We start from the raw sequence: 6,382 nt of genomic DNA on the forward strand, positions 1-6,382 counted from the left end.
TCCCAGTCCCGCGCAGCTGGGGCGTCCGGAGGAGGGACGTGGCCGCTGCGCTAGCAGAGCTAAGCTTGTGGATTCTGCTCCCGCAGCGCTTCCCCTTCCCAGAGACCCTGCTGGGGCTCGAGTGGAAACCTACTGGTTTGCTAACATTACCTCTATTAAATGGATTGTTTTAAAGAACATTAACAAACAAAACATCGGTTAGATGTCGAGACGTAAACTCTGAATTTAAGTTCTTTCTAAAGTGATTCAAACCTTACCACGGTCTTTTACAGCAGCTCAGCCTGTAATTTACAACTAGCTCCACTTCTCATACGAGCAACAGATGCTCAGTCCTGTAGAGAAAGAATAATGTACATATCTGTATTTACATTTAAGAACAGCCCTGGGGCACACAGGTGATCACAGCAGCACCCATGCAACACACTTACATAGTGCTGGTTCAACACCAGCACATGCTCTCCTGGCAAAAGCTTTGTCTCAAAAACTCATTCCAAGAAACTAAAACATAAAGCAAGCTCTGAGCAATCTCCACTTTCCTCTTCACAGAGAGTTGTGTAAGAAAACCCTAACACAGCATGTCTTCCTACAACTGAGCCTTTATTCACATTGTAAGAAAAATAGTTTGTAGAATTATGCATGCTGTGTGACACTGAGCCCCTGAAGTCTTAGGGCTGTTGTGAAAGTCCTGCTGTCCCTCTTTCAGGATAAACAGGTAAAAAAATATTTTTCATGGAATACAAACCTGATGAATACAGGCATCTCAAGTGATGAAGTATACAAACACGTCAACAGCCATCCTGTAGCATGATGCTAGCGAAAAAAAAAAGCAGTAAAGAGCAAAAAGCATAAAAACATAGTGCCTGGAAAGAGAAATGTTCTTGCTTTTTCTCACATACAGCCCCCAAGGCATAAAAAATACATATAAACAGAGCTTTCCAGTAAAAAGAACTATAAGGGTAGTTCTGACTCCACTGTCAATTTCATGTTCCTAACAAAAACTTTCTTCCAAAACTCCCAAATGTGATGTAATCACTGGCTTTGAAAAAAAAAAAAAAGTTGCCTAGCTAGAAAAAAATTAGCATGATAACATCTTTAAGAGGAGCTTTAGGCATTTGGCCTTGACCTAGGAATTCCCCCTTTAAGAACACTTCTGCAACCTTCTCTCAAATTATTCTGAAAGTCTTCTCCCTTAATAGACTAAAACAGCCTACAATATACAATACTAGACAACTCTTGAGATACTGTTTTCACCAGTCTACTGGTGAAAGAAATAGAAAGCGAAAGCAGAAAATAAAAGGTTTTCAGCACCTGAAGAGAGTTAGTATTTGGTCAGTAGCAACTGATACCAAGAGCTTCCTTAGTTTCAAGGCCAGAGAAGCAATTACAGGGTCTTACTAAAAAGAAATATTTCAGGTTGATAGAAGAGACTATTATATTTAACTAGAAGGTCCTACATATTAACATCTAGGAAGAAAAGCATAGTTAAAGAATCAAAAAAAAAAAAATTCTATATCCAGCAAATTACCTATTAGAAGTTTGCAAATACAGAAAAACCAAATTATTCTTGGTTAAAAAAGAAGGGAATTGAAAACCTTCACAAATTATTGAAGTCTAGAGATTAGTACACACACTTTTAGTAGCCCTAAGTACAAACAAATCCTCTAAGCAACTAAACTTCTTAGGAAGTTCTAAGAATTTATATGCTGAGGGCACCAACGGGCTGTAAAAGTTCTGACCAGACTCACCTGGGTCCTCCTCCACACCCTGCCCAGGGGATCCATTTAAAATCAGCTCTGAGCTGTTAGTCTTTGTTTGAGGCTTGTTGTAGCTGCACTTGTCTGTTGGATGTTCGTTGTTGTAGTTCTGTGTGTACCTTGTTGTAGATCCTGGCCTGCAGGCTGATTTCCTAACTTGATTTCAGTCCTGTCTTTTTGTTGTAGGTGTTGGTTACTGGATTAGACTCAACTTGGAGCTGTGTTCCTAGTGTGGCCTCAGACTTGGGTTGTTGCTGTGGCTGCCTGCTCTCCTTGCTCAGGTACTGTGGGTTGGGCCCTGGGTGGTGGGACCCCTGCCCTGCTCCCTGTTCCTGTACTTGGCTTCTTGTGCCCTTGTCAAGCCCTACCACCCTGAGAAGAGAACTACTCAAACAGAGAAAGGGCTGGTTGCCCAATTCTTATCCAAATCAGCCCAACTCTATTTAGGAGCGTTCTGGAACTGGTAACTTGAAAAAGTCTTCTATATTGAGTATAACCTTCTACATCAGAAAGTCTTAAAAGTGTCAGTAGTATAGATTTCTAAATACGTTTAGGATCTTTAATCAAAAGATTCTTAAAATAGCAGAAGAGTCTTTCAAAAAAGGATAAACACTGTGGATAATGTAACAACCCTGTGTTGTCATTGATTTAAAACTTCTGCAAGTTTAAAGCACTGGTGTTTTATTTTAGAATAAATTCATAAATTTTTAAACAAGTTGGTTGTTACTCAAGCAGGTACACAACCTCAAAGATTCAAGAAAAATCAGTGTTTTTCAAGGTACCCCAGTTACATCATGATAAAAAAATAATTCAAAAGCTGTTTAAATAGAAGATTTCAGCCACAAAATTGCAGGGCTTAATAGGGAACTTTCTTTATGGAGAGATGATGCTCAGGTCTCTGAGATTTTATTTTTTTTTAAATCCTCCAAAGCACCAGTGTCTATATCATTGCTGGAGATGATATTGATGTGACCTGTGTCCAACCACTCAGCCTGTTTTCTGCAGCACCATTTCACTGCTGGACACTTCTGTAGCTCTTTTTCCTGAGAGTCGTGGCATCAGAAAAACTTTGAAACATTCCCTGTGTGGCTTTAGATGGATCACTGACCTTGATCTGACATAAGGTCTGGGCTACAACCTGTACCCAGCAGTCAATTGTAAGCACTCTATCTTGGTCACAAAAGAGATTAATTTGGATGTCTGAGACTAAATTAGACTAAAAAGTGAGCTCAGTAGAAACTAAATGTAACATGGGTCAGTAAGCACTGTAATCATGGCACTTCTCATGCTGCTTTAAGAACTGTGCTGAAATATCATGTTTGCACATGTTTGGTACAAATCTGCATGAGCAGTCTCTCTGGTTACCCTCCAAGTGATCACTGCCTTCATGTGGCATGGTCGCCTAAAGCTCTGATGTAAATAAAGCTCAGTAACAGCCCCAGTCCTACCAGGCATTCTGTGTCCTCCAAAATGCTTGTGTCACTGGAAAAGTCAGACGAGCTGAAGTATACCCAGCTTACCCTCCAGTGACAGTATTAAATCATTATTTCTCAATGTGTAAACAATACTTACCTGTATTACAGCACTAATCTTCCTGAATTAAGACCTAATACATTTTTCATACTAAACAATTCCAATACTATTTGGCAGAAAAGACAAGTACCAGTTAAAAAAAAAAAAAAGTGAAAAATAATAGAATCTTAATTTATGGTAGCTTGTCATTCTATGATAGTAAGATTCCAAAATGTTTGTTTTGAAGATTATTTTATAATGATGGTTTAAAACTGAGCTAATTATATCTATTTAATGAAACATTTTACCCTAAAACAAGAAAAAACACTGAACTTCGTCTGTTGTTTTTTTAAATATTTAGCGTCTTTGTGGTGTTGAATTATATCCTCCCATGTGTGTCCTAGTTGCTCCTTTAGGTGACATAAAATTTCTGGGTGTACTTAACAGACGGTTTTTTAACTGTGCAGCAGAGCTGGATTTGATCTCGTAATTTAAAAATTATTCAACTTCATTGCAGTTGCTGGAGTTAAGCCAGAAATTACTTCTGGCTCATGCAGTAGCCTGTTTAGATAATTTTAAGATTAAGTGTTTCCTCACTCACAGAAAAAAAGAGCTATGGTATCTAGAGCAGACACAGCATCATACAATTCAGCTGAGTTATCTTTTTAGTCTATTAATAAAATATATCAAATAGTCTTCTAGCCTCTAAGGCTTTGTGATATTTATAGCACTTCCTCTAAGTGGATAGTATTGATGTAATTTAAACATCTATTGTACATTTATTGATACCTACACAAATTAAAAGCCCATGTTCTAGTAAGTTAAATGCATATATTTTTCTTATATGTTTTTGATGTTCTGACACTAATAATTGATATCAGAAAGCCTTATGACACTTAATACAAATAATGTTGCAGAATTAAAAAAAAATATTTAAAATGCGTATCTTGGGCACAGATATTTCTTGACTCTGATGCCCTTTATGGCTACGCAGCTCCTTCAAGCAAGGTAAAAACTGGAGTGCAAGATAGTGGACTATTCAAAATAAAAAAGGAGTCTATAAATGATACAGCCCCAAACCCTGTCATATAAGACCATTTGTAGAAGTAATACAGCTTTGGTAGTGCTAGCTTCCAAATAATAAGAAATACTTATTTTCACATGCACAGTGTCTGAGACTCTTACCTACTTCTCTCACCAGTATCAGCGAGACATACTAACATCAAAGCATTTAAACCTTCTGCACAGCTCTGTGCTACTTACTCCATTTCAAGGGAGATCAGTGAAAAGCTTGAATCAGTCAATGCAAAATGAGTTCCACTGTTGCTTCACATCTTGGATGAACAGTTGGACCAATGAATTGCAACCTGCACTTCCAACCTTCTGCCATGTAGGCAGGCCAAAGTAGAATCTAGTTGTGAATAGGAATTGTCTAACCATTAGCCTCTATTTTCTGCCTGTTTTCTGTGGCCTCCTTCTCCTACACAACTCTACCAGCATCACACACACCATAGAAATGGTAACTATGCCTTATGCACTTATGAAAGCCAAACCTAGCTTTTCCTTGTTGCTTTAGGAGTAACAAGTGTGTATTTCCCTGTTTTACCTTGAATTTTGTACCATTGATGTTAATTTTTCACAAGTGTTTATGACAACTACAGAGTTTTTTTGAAAAATACTGGTATTCCATTGAGGTTCTCTTCTTGCCTTGATCTTTTATTTATGCCACTTCTTACTTCAGTCAATCATCCCCCACCAGATAGTAGTTTTAACCTATGCTACAGGTAAATTATTGCAGTTACTCAATCAATCCACAGTCTTGTATGTATTGCCACTAGAGTTATATTTAATTGGTAAAAAAATATTTTAAGTACATGTGTATAAATAATATATACACCTTTGCTCTGAAGTGATTACCAAAATGTGGTGTCTGTCATTATGCTACTAAGAAAATACTAACACTCAATGCCTGCAGGTTCCTGCGAGTGCTTGCATATAGCTTTATTGATCAGGTGGAAATGATTAGTTCATGTTGAACATCTAAATTACTTTAGCACACAATATAGGGTAAAACTGCCTGAGATCAATTTAGTGTATGCTTCAGGTATTTGGTGTTAATTTTTGAATGGTTCTAGTTCATACATGGTGTTAATATACAAGTACAGTATTGTAACTAGTACAGACAGTTATTACTTGCCTGTTTTGATTAGAGAAAAAAGAGAATGTTGCACTCACTGTACTTTATTAGATAAAGATGTAAGGATGGTGGCATGAGCAGAAAAACAGCATCAAAGGCCATACTACTTAGCAGTATTACATCACTGGGAAGTCGTGACCTCAGCAATATTCACTTTATACCTGAAAGGAGTGGAGGGTGTTCAGACTCTGCCTATTCCAATACACATTAGCTGTACTACCAAAGTATAACATGTTTCTATTTGGACCTGTCTTGTTTAATGTATTTATCAGTTAGGGCGAGGCAGCGGAGTACGCTCTCATCAAGTTTTCAGTTGGCCTCAAGCTGTGGGGCGCCACCTGGTATGGTTGAGTGCGCGCTGCCATTCAGAGAGGCTGGAGGAATGGGGTGACAGGGACCTTATGAAATACAAGGACAAATGTGAAGTAGTGCATGTAGGAGGGAATGATATGGGCCAGGGAGCAGCTCTGCTGAGGATGATCTGGGAGTCTTGGCAGAGAGCAAGCTGAGCATGGTCAGCAACATCCTGGGCTGTTAAACAGCAGCATGGCCAGCAGATGGAGAGAAGTGACTGACTATGCCCTTCTATACTGCACAAGCTAGACTATATTTAGATACTCTGGTCCAGTTCTAGACTCCACAATACCTGAAAGATACAGATAAATGAGTTCAGCAGAGGGACACCAAGATGCCTGAGAGCTGGAACACTTGGTCTGTGAGGAGAGGTTGAAGAAACTGAGTTTGTGCAACTGGGAGAAGAGCAGGTTTTTGTGGGGACCTAAAAGGAGGCCTTCACCTTCCTGGTGCCTACAAAGAGTTTATAAAGAAAATGGGCCCAGGCTCCTCATGGTGGAGGGATAAGAGACACCAGCCAGAAAATGAAATGAGAAAGGTTTGGTTGGACTGAAGGTCCTCCCTG

The sequence above is a fragment of the Patagioenas fasciata genome, chromosome 6, assembly GCF_037038585.1.
Source record: "Patagioenas fasciata isolate bPatFas1 chromosome 6, bPatFas1.hap1, whole genome shotgun sequence".
In the NCBI taxonomy this organism is placed as follows: Eukaryota; Metazoa; Chordata; class Aves; order Columbiformes; family Columbidae; genus Patagioenas; species Patagioenas fasciata.